At 39.2% G+C, this 14,842-nt stretch overlaps 1 protein-coding gene across 1 annotated transcript in view; it reads left to right on the forward strand.

The window, feature by feature from the left end:
• LOC118280207 (GTPase-activating protein CdGAPr) overlaps positions 1-14,842 on the forward strand; it is a 101,751-nt gene that overhangs the window by 15,655 nt on the left and 71,254 nt on the right. The window lies entirely within an intron of this gene.

The following is a 14,842-nucleotide window of genomic DNA, read 5'->3' on the forward strand; positions in this document are numbered from 1 at the left end:
GACGTATTTTTATTATGTTAATAATTGATTTATTGAGTAAATCAAGGTAATTTGGTTATATTTTAAAATAATGATAGGTTTAATGGTTTATTTCTCGTGGCTTGTACAATATTATAAGGATTTTCATCCGAAAAAATCGTAAAAATAAATGTTTATCTTGTATCTTATAGCTTTTTTCATAATTTATCCGAATATTATAATTATTTGCACAAAAACATACAAAACTATTATTACTACAACATCTCGCTAGATCTCGCTTAAGCCCTAATCTCACAAGATTTGCATTCCCTACTTGCAACTAACTAATGGTAGTTAGGCACTGAGTTTTTGTGCTCAGTGCTTAACAAAAGGTTGTTTACTGATTGTTTTTTTTTTTCATATTATTCTCACCTATTTCCTAGAATATTATTTCATTCTTTTTTCCTAGAAAATCCGGTGACTGCGTTGTCATAGTTACCTTGTTGTTATATGATTCATTTAGGCCATTGTGATTTTATTTTAATTGATGTTATACTAACAAATACTCTTTTTTATTTGCAGGTAATAAACAAGATGTTGGTTTTAACTTTTTACTGGTAAAGTAAATAAAACATAAAGTTGCTATATTTTTTCAATACACTGAAGAAAATCTACGTAGGAAACAATATTGCCACTTTTTTTTGTACAAAAACGTTGCCCTAAACTCGGTTTTCTCCTGTGTCGTGGATACGTTTACGACGAACATACAAGTTTACATAAACATCACACCCGAAACAACAGTTTGTGGATCACATAACGAGTTACTCCGTGCGGGAATCGAACCCGCCACATGTTACGCGGCAGCCGGTTGCTCAGTCACCGCACCAACCGTGCAGTCAAACGCTTCGACAGCGCCATACCTATTTGGTTAAAGATACCACAGATAACATAAATATTTAAAAAATGGTTGTTCATTAAATTAAATAACTTGGCTTAAAACTTCTATGGTATAATTTTATTTAAAGTAAAATTACACAGCGCTTTCTTACGCTAGTGATGGCAAAGAGGATAGAATAGAGAGTTGACATAGACTAAGCAATGTTTAGTAAGTATGTGAGCATAGACTATAGAAGGCACGAATTTATATTACAACAAAAATCAAGGCGAAGGAAAGCCTACATACAGCCATGTTAAGTGAGGTGTAATAATAATTATTATGGACTGGTTCTGTACTACGGTTTCGCTTGCCTTCCGTTCTTAATTTGTCTTAACGAGATTATAGAAAGAAAGTTATGGGTTTTTGAAACCCTATCAGCTAACTAATAATTACCTGTGCTTATACAAACTGAAAACTGTAGTTATTTGAGTGGAAATAAAACAAAACAAAGGAAACGAATTGCTGCGTTGATCAAGCAATTGCACTGCACGGTTTGCGCTTTGGCTGGGCAACTGGCTGCCACGCAAAGAGTTCGATTCCCGCATTGAGCAACTCTTTGTGTGATCCATAAATTGTTGTTCCTGGTCTGAGTGTCATGTGCAAGTGTATGTTATTGTAGTGTGCAACGTAGGGACTATATTGATAAGATTTATTGTAAAAAAATGTACGAAAAGGGCACGGACCCTTGATAACAAATGTAAATAGAATTAAAAAAGCCCAATAATACTTTGCCCGACCCGGGAATCGAACCCGAGACCCTTTGTCGGGCAGTAGCACTTACGACCACTCGACTAAGGCAGGCAGTCAATAAATAATTTACAAAAAAAAAGTAACGCCACGCCTTTTATTCCCGAAAGGATAGGCAGAGGTGCACATATTACGGCATATAATGCTACTGTACAATGTAGTTACACCCACTTTTCACCATTTGTATTATAAGTCTCATGTAATAAATAATTTACTTTTAAGTAATAAAGCAGACGGCCATAATACCGACTGGATGAGGTCATGATGACTCATAATGTCTGAAATTTTCAGGTCTAGGACATGCCCTCAAGCTATTAATATTCGCAATAACCCTTAAAAACATATATTGATAAATTCACTTCCTTCATTTTTTAATCGCGTAATTTTTTATCTGTGCCCAAAATAACACGTCCTTGCCAGCCCAAATAAATGTGTCTCCCTCGATTAATGTCAATAACAACAAGGAGGTTTTAACCTCGGCAAAGAATTCTCTTTTTAAATTACCCACGACCGCTTCCCGCCAAGTTCATTGGCGCTTCCGTCGGATCAATTGTTGTTTGTAGGGACGTGATCGTATCGATTTTATTTTTATAATCGATTGTTTCCTTGTTGATTTTTTTTATATCGATTCGAATTTTTTTATGCTTGTCGGTTTCGTTGCGTAAAATGTGGTGAAATGTCGCGGAAGGTACTTAACTAAGTATAATAAAAAGAAAGTGCTAAAATGGTCGGGAAACAATGACGGTTTTATTTATTGTTATAGTCGTTTCCTTGTAGTTTGTAGCGGGTTTAATGATTTTGTGTTGTGTTTTTTTTTATGGAGCATACGTATCGCCGGTAAATGACCAGAGGCGTTACAAGTGCGTTGCCGGCCTTTTTGGGAGTTAGGAATTTAAGGGTTGTTGGGGAATCGGAGATTGGGACGGGGGTTAATTGGGCCTCCGGTAACCTCACTCACACAACGCAAGCGTTGTTTCACATCGGTTTTCGGTGAGGCCGTGGTATCACTCCGGTCGAGCCGGCCCATTCGTGCCGAAGCATGGCTCTCCCATACTTAAACTTGTGTGGCAACAAACAGATAATATTGCACGTTTAGTTTCGATAATGAAAGGCAAGGAAAAAGGAATTACTTGACTAGTAATTTCCGCCATTCTTTTGTTAAACTTTTCTGGTCTTTTATTTGAGTTTCTTTTTTTTTCATGTTAAGATTTTTTATTCTCCACGGACTCGAGTCCGTGCCCTTGTCATACAAAATAGTCACAGTTTTATAGTCACTAATAATACTTACTATACAGATATTTCTTGCTATATGACACTTTAGTTTCATCTGTTCGTTTATAAATCTCATCCTTATTATCAGCCACCACCACAGATGAGTCCCATTGGGACTGATGCCTGATCCGGAGCTGCGGACTACCAAGCGAGTTTATGGATCAGACTCGAAAAGCAGGACTAGGAACGGGGTGGTATTTAGTCAATAAGAATCTGATACTCCCCTTACCACGCTCAAGGCGGGAGAAGTCATTGGATGATTGCCTCCCTTAAAAAACATGCTTGAGTTCTAAACTAGTTGAGTTCTTCGTCAAACACGTGAGTAGGTCGATAACATAATAATTAATACCGCATATTATTATCGACTACACACAGTACTATGGGAGAAGACATTGGATGAATTTTCCCCCTAAAAAAAGCATGGCTTGAGCTCTAAACTAGTCGAGTTCCTCGTCAAACAGTTACGTGAGTAAGTCGATAACATAATAAAATTAATACCGCATAATATTATCGACTACACACAGTACTATAGAGTACAAACGTCTTGAATAATAATCTGCCTGCGTAGGCGACATTATTTTGACCTTAGCATCATCTTCGAGTCAGAGATGATTTGGACAAATAACTCTTCAAGTCTGCATCGTTTTTAGTTATTATTGGTGTAGATTAGAGATTGTTATGGAGTTATTTTTAACTCCTTTTTTTGTTTTTGTATAAAATCTACATATACTGTGCTTTTGAATAGGATTTTTATTTTTTTGAGGAGGGGAAAATCATCCAATGATCTCTTCCGTCTTGGACGAGGCGTAGTAGAATGTCTGACTCTTACTGTACTTCTGCTTTTCAAGCCGGAGCCCAAAGAACTACATACAGTGGGTCTCTTAAAAAAGGAAAGATGTGGTTTGTAGTCCCCTGTGTAGTTACAGACATACGAAGAAATGAATAGGCTACGATAACTTCATTAGATGCATTATAAGCTGTTTTACTATCCCAAGAGTATGGGATATTCTTATGGTATAAGCCGGCAATCGCCGCCGCCCATGGACATCCGAAACACCAGAGGCGTTACAAGTGCGTTGCCGGCTTTTTGGGGGTTAGGAATTTAAGCGTTGTTGGGGAATCGGGTATTGGGAAGATTGGGAAGGGGGTGATTCTGCCTCCGGCTCCGGTAACCTCACTCACATAACACAACACAACGCAAAAATTGTTTCACTTCGGTTGTCAGTGAGGCCGTGGTATCACTCCAGTCGAGCCGGCCCACACTTAACTTGCTATACAGAACCCTACAAAAGACAGTTATCTTTAACGCTATGATCATTGTTAGCAGACAAAAGGTATAATCTTTGAATCAGTGTGAAATCGAAACGGTATAAGCAGGCATATCAATGCTAATGTATTGGAGTACCAATTATGGTGAGAATGACTGTGGAAAATTGTGCTGTGTTGAATAGGCCTAGTCTTTATTAGTGAATAATATAGTTATTTGGGATGAAATTAGTGTACTTTTACCATAGATTTATTCAATATTATAGCGTCGGGGAAAATTCTTATAACTAACTCCCTGTTATTCTTAAGTGTGGGACAGCCATGTTTCGGTACGAACGGGCCGGCTGATACTACGACCTCACAGAAAACTGACAGTTGAAACAACGCTTGAGTTGTGTTTCGTTGTATGAGTGAGGTTACCGGAGGTTCAATTACATTGGGAAGGGCCCAATCTTCCCAATTCCCGATTCCCCAACCACCCTTAAATTCCTAACCCCCAAAAAGCCGGCAACGCACTTGTAACGCCTCTGGTATTTCAAGTGTCCATGGGCGGCGGCGATTGCTTACCATCAAGAGAATATGATTGGTCAAAAGCAAACGCTTCCACAGCAATGTAGCATAGCACATCTCTGGTGAAAAAACACCCTTAGTCAAGCCTTACAACACCGATGAGAAAATGAAAAACGGTGACAGTCACCATACGCTACAAAATCAAATACGTTGACACTGCAATGACATTGCAAGTTCTATTAACTATGTACCTACAAAAAATACGCCTGTCCATTTGTCCGCATCGTCACATCATTGCCCTGTCAAAAATGTACGTGGAAATGACCTTATGGAGTTGCTAGGTAACAGAATGGCGGTTAATGACGATAGATTGTACTGTTAGCTTGTTTATGAGTTAAACGTTAGTAACTGTTCATTATGTAGTGGTTCTGTAGGTATATTGGGTAATTAGTTTTTGTCTCAAAGAGGTAATAGGTTTTATTATAACTTTCGTGAGACTTACTAAATTAATAATTATGTTATCGGTTTACTCATCAGCAGCGCGAAAATCGCCGCGTCGTGTGTCGCGGTGCCTATGAAAATGAGCCTCTAGTATGGCTTGAAACTAGTCGAGCTCCTCGTAAAACAGTTACTTGAGTAGGCCGATAAAATAATTATTAAGGCAATAACTAGCTTTTTGTTATTCTTTTTTTTTTGAGTGTAATCATTCAATGTCTTCTCCAATCTTGGGTGAGGCGAGAGGGAGTGCCAGTCTCTAACTGACTAAAAAACCACCACGTTCCTACTCCTGCTTTGAGCCGGCGAAAAAACTTTGTGAGGAAACCTGGCTTTACAATTTCTAATTATAAGTTTGAAATCGCCAACCCGCATTGAGCAAGCGCGGTGTTTTATTCTCAATCCTTCTCCATGTTTGATCCTGTCCTTTGGTCAGCCACATATAGGCTGTTGATGTGATGAATGTTGACTAAAATCCTGAAGTGTAAAGGGGCGTGGTATCACAGAAAACCGACCTGAAACAACGCTGTCATTGTGTGAGTAAGCTTAACCGAAGGCCCAATTACTCCCTTTCGTAAACGCAGAATCCCCAACAACCCTTAAATTACTAACCCCCAAAAGGCCGGTAACGCATTTGTAACGCGTCTGGTGTTTCAGGAATACATGGGCGGCGACGATTGCTTACCACCAGGTGATTCGTCTACTCGTTTACCAGCTTATACCATTAAAAAACGTCCGACGGGCCCCTAAAAACATGACGAAATCCATGAGTCATCCATGTTGGTAACAGAATGACGCTGGTCATTGCCAAGGTCAGCCGCCCGGCCTATAGCGGTACTCACAACTGTGTTAATTTACCTTTTTATTATTGCCCCAACTGCCTTAAAGCCATCATGCCTCGTTGCCACTTCATAAGCTTGAGAAAAAAAAAATAACAAGATTTTTTTCCCATTTAGTTGGGTACTTTTTTTACGCTGACAACTCTCGGAAATTTGGTAAAAAAAAGAATAATGAAAACTTTTTTTTTGTGTATAAAAAGTTTGGTCGCGAATTTTTTTATGGCAACATTAGTTTTTTGTTGTTGTTCGTTCGTTGTCTGTGGTGTTTGTGATTTGGCGGGATTTGAATGACAGCCATTACTTTGATCAAACGATGCTTGTGATGAGATGAGACTTTTTACAGTTTTCGTTTTATAACCCTTGCAAAATAACACTTTTTTGTTTCGCTATTCGAGTAAGATTTCTGGAAGATTAATGGTGCTTTTCCACCAGATATTTGCTATACTACGTTGCTGCCAATTATATTCATTGGTACCTACACATTGCGCACTGGTGTAAACGGACTCAGCTACATTATGTTTTTTATATGGATGCATGCTTTATGGATGTGTGCTATGGATGGCTTCCCTACTACATCCCCTTCCCATTCCCTTCCCTAAATCTTCGTAGCATAGCCACATAGCACATCACTGGTGAACCCTAAAATTTTTCCCACAAAAGCGGTGAAGCGGTGTCACTCATTATTATCACAGAAATGATGAAACTAAGACCTAAATTCTTAGCTGTTTTTTTAAAACGTTGCCCCCACACTAGTATTTTCTCCTGTATCGCGGGTGCGTTTACAAACACAACCCGAAACAACAATTTATGGATCACACAAAGATTTGTTCCGTCCGTGCGGGAATCGAAACCGCTACACGTTACGCGGCAGCCTATCGCCCAGCCACCGCGCCAACCATGCAGTCGTTACACTAACATACATAGTTAAATCTAAAGCCATAAAATAACGCATGATAAATCGATTGAACACAAGTAACTACTGTAAACATCAACTGGTGTGTAATCGATTATTCATAGATGTAACCTCTTGATCTCTCGGTTAAACGTTATGTTCAATTGTTAGTTCGAAATAGTTAGTTTAGTTTGCATATTTTATTTAAATAGAGTATGACTGTGGCTTCAGAACAACGTGGTTCCCGTTTATAATGCGGGCATGAGTGGTTGTGAGGCAAAGTCCTGGTAACTAGTAGTTACTCCTGAATAATAACTGTAATGGTAGATTTAAGTATGATGATGATAAATAAATAAATAAATAATTTAACTAGGACTTTTTGCTTCCGAAGAGTTGAAATATTAACATATTAAGAGCTGCGGACTACCTAGCGGGTTTACCGGCGATTCGGCTCAGAAGTAGTAACGGGGTGGTTTTTAGTCAGTAAGAGTCTGACACTTCCTCTCGCCTCGCCCAAAGTGAGAGAAGCCATTGGATGATTTTTCCCCCTTAAAAAAATTGTACTTTTCCACCAGAGATAGCACATCTCTAGTCTCATCCGTGTTGTAAGACTGACTAAAGGGGCTTTTTCACCAGAAATGTGCTATGCTACGTTGCTGTGAATGCGTTTGGCTTCCACCAATCATATTCATTGGTACACATAGCTTAGCACTGGTGGAAACGGACTCAGCTAAGCTATGTAAAGATGCATGCTATGGATGCCTTCTCTATTATCGATACATCGTATCTTCCTTCGAGCTGCGCATCTTCCTCGCACAGCTACATAGGTTAGTATCAGTGGAAACGGTCCAATTTGAATAATTCTTTTTGTATTGGATAGTTCATTTATTGAGAAAGGTTATGGGCTATATAACATCACTATTTGACGAATGCATGTGATTGTTTGACTACTATAATTCTTTTTTCTATTGTAACATGAATTTATATGTAAGTAAATTGTTTTACGTAAATAATGATGCATTTTTTACATACTTATACTAATATCTGTTGAAAAATATGTAAAGAATTAAATGAAAGAGGCGTAGTTATTTCAAGTTCATTAACACTCCGTGACAGTCCACTGATGGATTATGAGCATCATCTACATAAGATTGACCGGCTCGACCGGAGTGATACCACAGCCTCACACAAAATCGACGTGAAACAACGCTTGCGTTGTGTTTCGTTGTATGAGTTAGGTACTAGAGGCCTAATTACTCCCATTCCCAATCTCCAATTCTTCAACAACCATTATTTGAAAAGATATTTTTACTAAACTTAGCTCGAGTCCTTAGTGGCGTAAGCCACTGGATGCAGATAGCTTCGAACTTTGGAAGTCTTTAGGGAAAACCTAACGCCTGACCCGAAAGGCCGGAAACTCACTTATAACGCTTCTGTGTTTCAAGTGTCCACGGGCGGCGGCCATTACCATTATCAGGTGATCCGTCTACTTGTATACCAGCTTATACCATAAAAAAGGGTTTACCATAACCTTCATATAACTAGTTGCTCATCTATTGCGACACCCGCGGGAAGAGTAGGGGTGGTGACAAATGCAATATTATCTACCATTGCCACATGGTAATATAATTTAATTCACAAGATCTGTAGGTACATTATCCTCGAATTAACCTCTCGTTAGTCGAGTCAAACAATCGCGTCGGTACAAAAATACATTTTGATTTTTGTCGTGTCTCCGTCCGAGAATAGACTGCATGTCAATGCTCTATTTCGGGCCATTCATGGGGGATCAGATTGGTGATATATTTAAAGTTTAAAGCGTCATCAGAGGGCTCGAGTTTTGGTGGAATTGTCAGGAGTTTTAGTGACTAAGGTATGGTTTTCGAAATAAAGCATTTCGAAAACCATACCTTAGTCACTCAGCGATCTGGTATAGCGAAGGATCTTTATTTTCCATTTGCCAGACTCTTTGTTTCTCGAAAGGTACATTTTTTTTTTGAGGCATTCTTAGTATGGATTATATATGAAAGAAGAGGCGTGCTCCATCATAGGCCGCATCAGCTCTTGCCATCAGGTGACATAGTGACCTAAGCCGACCTATACCCATATAGAATTTATGCAATAGTAAATTGCTACTAGTTAACATAAGCTTAAGTTTATTTACTAAAATCAACTGTATATTATAATATTTATGCTAGTCTGTAAGGACGTCCACTGTTGAACAAAGGCCTCCCCTTTAATCCTCCACGTAGAACGACTAACCGCCACTTGCATCCACTGGCTCCCCGCCACTCTAACAATGTCGTCGGTCCACCTAGTGGGAGGTAAGATGGTTATAAGATATAACTGATCTCTATCCAAAATCTAATTCATAAGATTCGATTGATGTCGAATTCATAACATTCTATATTCATTTAGCACCCAGACCAAACCAAGTATTTAGCATAGGCTGATCTTGAATCCAAAAAGCCATTATCAAAATTCTAATACCGAAACCGGTCTATGTGAATTGTGAACATTAAAATCAAGCAGATAGCTCTTCGACCGGTATCCACAGCTTTCTAATATAGTTAACTATTAAAGCATATATTAATAATAATAATTCTGTCCGTGATTTTATCCAAAAACCGTTACGAATCGAATGGGGTCGGGGATCTAGTTCTTTTGGTCCATCAGGCTAGATACAAATTTGAAATTTTCATTTTTTCTTCAACGTGCGGTTGATTGAATTTTTTAGAAGCCGTTTGCAAAGTTTTTGCTTTTCGCTAAACGGTTTTTTTGATAAGTTTTTTGTGGTGGAAGGTCTTTGATCGTATAAAAATTCTGATCAGGAAAGACTCGTCATGAGCAGTAAACAGCAGCTCATGTAGTGTAGATGTCCAGTCAACAAGGATGTAGCATAGACTGTCCAGGCGACACACGTACTTAGGTATCGTCATGAGCTAATGTTCACATGTAAACAGCAGCTCATGTAGTGTAGATGTCCAGTCAACAAGGATGTAGCGTGGACTGTCCAGGCGACACGCGTACTTAGGTATCGTCTTGAGCTAATGTTCACATGTAAACAGCAGCTCATGTAGTGTAGATGTCCAGTCAACAAGGATGTAGCGTAGACTGTCCAGGCGACACACGTACTTAGGTATCGTCATGAGCTAATGTTCACATGTAAACAGCAGCTCATTTAGTGTAGATGTCCAGTCAACAAGGATGTAGCGAGGTTGACTGTCCAGGCGACACACGTACTAAGGTATCGTCATGAGCTAATGTTCACATGTAAACAGCAGCTCATGTAGTGTAGATGTCCAGTCAACAAGGATGTAGCGAGGTTGACTGTCCAGGCGACACACGTACTTAGGGGAGCTTCTATAGATATTAATTTATTTTTAAAGCTATAACCTTCTAGATTGTTTTTATGCATATGACCTTTCAGCTTCACGCCCTATTTGTTCGTGATGGGGTGAGTCGCGGTCCCGTGACATTTTCAATTCATTACTCTATTAAACTTTGCTACTGCGAATACAAACTTGAAGTTTGAACCAATGAGTTTCCTGTGGCAGGAGTATGTAGCATTTTCTCGAGCATAATAATAGACTGTGTGCCGATGCTATCTTTTAATTGAATCGAAAGACTCCTAAATAACTTAAATGCCCGTTTTTACCGACCTCACGTAAATTTTAAGGAACGCATAAGTTAAGATAGGCAGACTCGTGCATGCGGTGCGTTACGTTCCGCGCGCGCCTCAAAGAGCCGTCAGACCACCACATATAGGGCCCAGGGCCTGTGCCAGGGCCCAGGCTAATGTCTGATCCGGAGCTGCGGACTATCTAGTAGGTAAGGTGGGTAGGAACGAGGTAGATTTTAGTGAGTAAGAGTCTGACATTCCTTTTCGCCTTGCTAAAAGCGAGAGAAGTCATTAGATAACACCCCATAAAAAAAAAATACTTAAAATAGGTGACATTTACTGACATTTCGGTTTTCACCAATCTACAAGTGACACATGGTAAGCCACTTCTAGTTAAGATAATATGGTCTAGGAGTGGTTGATGGCTTTATAAGTTATCTACATATTTCTTTTTGGAAATGACGCTAAAGAAAACTACCTTTAACTTAAATACTAAACTATTAAGACTAACTGTTGTAAACGTATCAGACGGCTCGCGATCGGCATATATATCCGATGTATTTCACTGAATAACAAACGGCTGAGAGAAATCTAACGTAATACCGGTTTTTCTGTTAGAAAAACCAGTTTTGCGGTGCGAAGCCCCAACTATTGTAATGTAGGGCTAGCGATTAGTATCAAGTTGGGATCAGTAAAATACCACATCAAATGTCTCTAGCTGAATCCGTTTCCATCAGTGCTAAGCTAAGCTAAGCTAATGAATATGGTTGGTGGAAACCAAACGCATCTACGGCAACGTAGCATAACACATCTCTGGTGAAAAAGCACCCACAAAGGAAATGAATTCCTGCGTTGATCAAGCAATTCCAAATTTCCTGCTGCGGTTTCTGATCTATCCGCGTGTTGGTTAAAGTATAATTGTGTTATCAGTATTATAAAATGCTCAGTAAGCATCAAGAAATCAGCCTACAATTGTTTTCAATGCATAATTAGCTTGCCGTGCTTCCCATGCTATACAGTTGGTACATTAGTTATCTATACAACCAACGCATCCCAAGCAATGTAGCATAGGACGTCTCTGGTGAAAAGCAACCTAATTGTGATGCTGAAGACAGGATCGTATAGTCCCTTTTAAGTCTTTGACTGCCAATAGAAAACTGTTGAAGGCAAATCCTCCGCTAACGTCGGTCACCGGTGTCCACCACGGCGTTTAATGTGTTAATATGCTCGGAAAGGATCTAGTTTTAACCAATCGTATTAAAACGAAGCGCTTCGCTTCAAGCTTCCTTGTGCGAACTGCTAGAGAGTGGAACTCCTTGCCGGAGTCTGTGTTTCCTGATGGGTATAACCTGGGTGTCTTCAAGGCCCAAGTGAATAGGTTGCTTATGGGCAGACGTGCTCCACCGTAGGCCGCATCATCACTTACCATCAGGTGAGATAGAGGCCAAACGTCGACCCATTAAATGTAAAAAAAAACCTGAATCAACTTAACAACCGCAGTCTTCACTGAAGTATGTAAGAATGCATGAATGGTTTATTTACGGGCTATCAACAATGCCGGTTACCGGTACCCGTCATTCCTACATCACGTATTTGTAAACATAAAACGAATGTCTAAATGACTTTTACCCACAACGCCGTGCGGTAACTGCGGAGTGGAACACATTTACCATCATCCATGATCTTCCTTCGTGTGTCCTATACCGGACTTAGGCGACTATTCCACCAGAGATGTGCTATGCTACGTTGCTGTGGATGCGTTGGGCTTCCACCAATCATATTCATTGGTACACATAGCTTAGCAATGGTGGAAACGGACTCAGTTAAGCTATGTTTTTTTGTATGGAAAGATGCGTGATATGGATGGCTACTATCGATACATCGCATCTTCGATCTGCGCATTCCTCGCACAGCTTTAGTTTCACAGGTTAGGTATTACATCTTCGTAGTATAACTACATAGTAGATCTTTGTTGGATAACTAGCGTTAGCCATTGCTTAACAAAAGGAATTTGGAAAGAAAAAGTAAGGAACGATAACTCTGGGAGAACCATGCAGACCGGAGTGATACCACGGCGTCATGCTTGCGTTGTGTCGTGAGTTAGGTTACCGGAGATCAAATTTCTCTCAATGTGAATTTCAAAGTCAAAATTGTTTATTTCAAATAGACCAGGAAGGCACTGCAAATATAATAATATTAAAAAATTTATTGTAACTTTCGTGAGACATACTAAATTAATTATTATGTTATCGGCTTACTCACGTAATCTTTTGACGAGGAACTCGACTATTGTTTCAAGCCATGCTAGAGGCTCATATTCATGAGACTGCCGATAACATAATAATTAATAAAAAAAAATGTCTGTCAGTCCTCTAGTTGCTCTATTTGCTCGTTCCAAAGTGTAGATTCCTATGGAGAAGAACGAGCAAGAAACTCCATAGGTTACTCTTTTTCAATTAGGTTCACAATACAATTCTTGGTTACATTGTTTCGATTGCTTCTCTTTACTAATATTTCCAATGCTCACATCACAAACGACAGCGACGCACTTGTATCGTTCATAGTAATTATCTTTTAGTTTATGTGTCAAAATATTTGTATCAAAATCCACGTTTTGAAACACAAAAATATATAAAGAAATCTATTTGCAGAGTTCCTGTTTTATGTTACGGCCGATATAAAATTTGGCACTCGATAGTGTTAATAAAAATAATGTGGCGAGGCTAAATTATTACGGAACTTGTTAACTATAAATCTAGTACTGTTATATCATAAAAAAAAGTTTTGTCTGTCAATCTGTGGAATGAATGACTGCAAATAAGATTGCTGAGCAAAATATTTTAGATTGTCTGATAGCGCAAAATTGTGAAGTTTTCAGGCCAAATTGCTTTTCTTTTTATATTATAAGCCGGCAAACTAATAGAGGAGCTGATGGATTGCCTGATGGTAAGCAATCGCCGCCGAACATGGACATGGACACCAGAGGCGTTACAAGTGCTTTGCCGATTTAAGGGTTGATGGAGAATCAGAGATTGGGAAGATCAGGAAGAGGGGTAATTGGGCTTTTTTCAGTGGTAGCACAAACACTAGGGACTTCAAAATAAAACTTGAACCTTCCTTAATAACCACTTTAAACACTAACGAACATTGCATGGAATACTGTTCAGTAGTTTAAGAGTTCGCCATGAACAAACAGACGTAACGACGCGACGCTTTTCAAGACTCAACTTGTTAAGGATGTACTAAGTATTACATTCCACTTATTGAGTTAACATTTCTAATTGCATTATATTTATGAAAGCCAATTATGAAAATATTGCTACGGTAAAAACATGACTTTTGTTTGTGATTTATATGTCTTAAGGTTTCTTTTTATTTGTGGGGTTAATCTCCTTTTAATAGGTGGTATAGTTAGTTTCTACGTCTAGCCTGATCCGGAGCTGCGGACTACCTAGTGAGTTTACCGGGGCTCTGGCTCGAAAAGCAGGAGAAGAAACGGGGTAGTTTTTAGTCAGTTAGAAAGTACGAGTCTGACACTCCCTCTCTTCTCCCCAAGGTGGTTAATTAATCTAATGTATTGTACATTTCTAATCTATGTATTCTAAATTGGATTAATTTCCCACTCAAAATAAAAAGTTATTCATGGACCCATATTTTCTCCCACATTTACTCCACATTTTTCTACAATGGCAACCCTAACCAACAACTGTCAAAACACGCAAGTGATGTGACAAGTACGCGTTCACAGTTATTACGCGGCGTCGTTAAGAATTATGCAAAGAGAAACTACTGGTATGTAACTGTTGCACAATGAGACGGTAGATCACTGTAATTGTCGGTTGTTTGATGGACGAGATTTTTTTTAAAACGTTGCCCCACTCTAGGATTTTTCCTGTGTCGTTGGTTCGTTTACAAACATACAAGTTTACATACACATGACACCCAGACCCGAAACAACAATTTGTGGATCACACAAAGAGTTGCTCCGTGCGGGATTCGAACCCGCTACCCGTTGCGCGGCAGCCAGTTGCCCAGTCACCGCACTAACCATGTTTTAAGCTTCAACCACTATTATATGGGACTCGTAAAATCAGTTGATTATTTACCAACTGGTAAAAAATCGTATCTAAATTAACCTCTTGCTGTCGGTATATGAGACACAATAGAAAACCCATTGCATCTTGCGTAGATCTGCGTGCCCGGAATGCTACGGGTTAAATAAATTAAAAAAGTGAATGTTTCGGTGGTCCAGAGATTAAAGTGCTCCCTTCACAACCGCCAGGGTAGGAAATCTAACAAGTACT

This window comes from Spodoptera frugiperda, chromosome 21, assembly GCF_023101765.2.
Source record: "Spodoptera frugiperda isolate SF20-4 chromosome 21, AGI-APGP_CSIRO_Sfru_2.0, whole genome shotgun sequence".
NCBI classification, from domain to species: Eukaryota; Metazoa; Arthropoda; class Insecta; order Lepidoptera; family Noctuidae; genus Spodoptera; species Spodoptera frugiperda.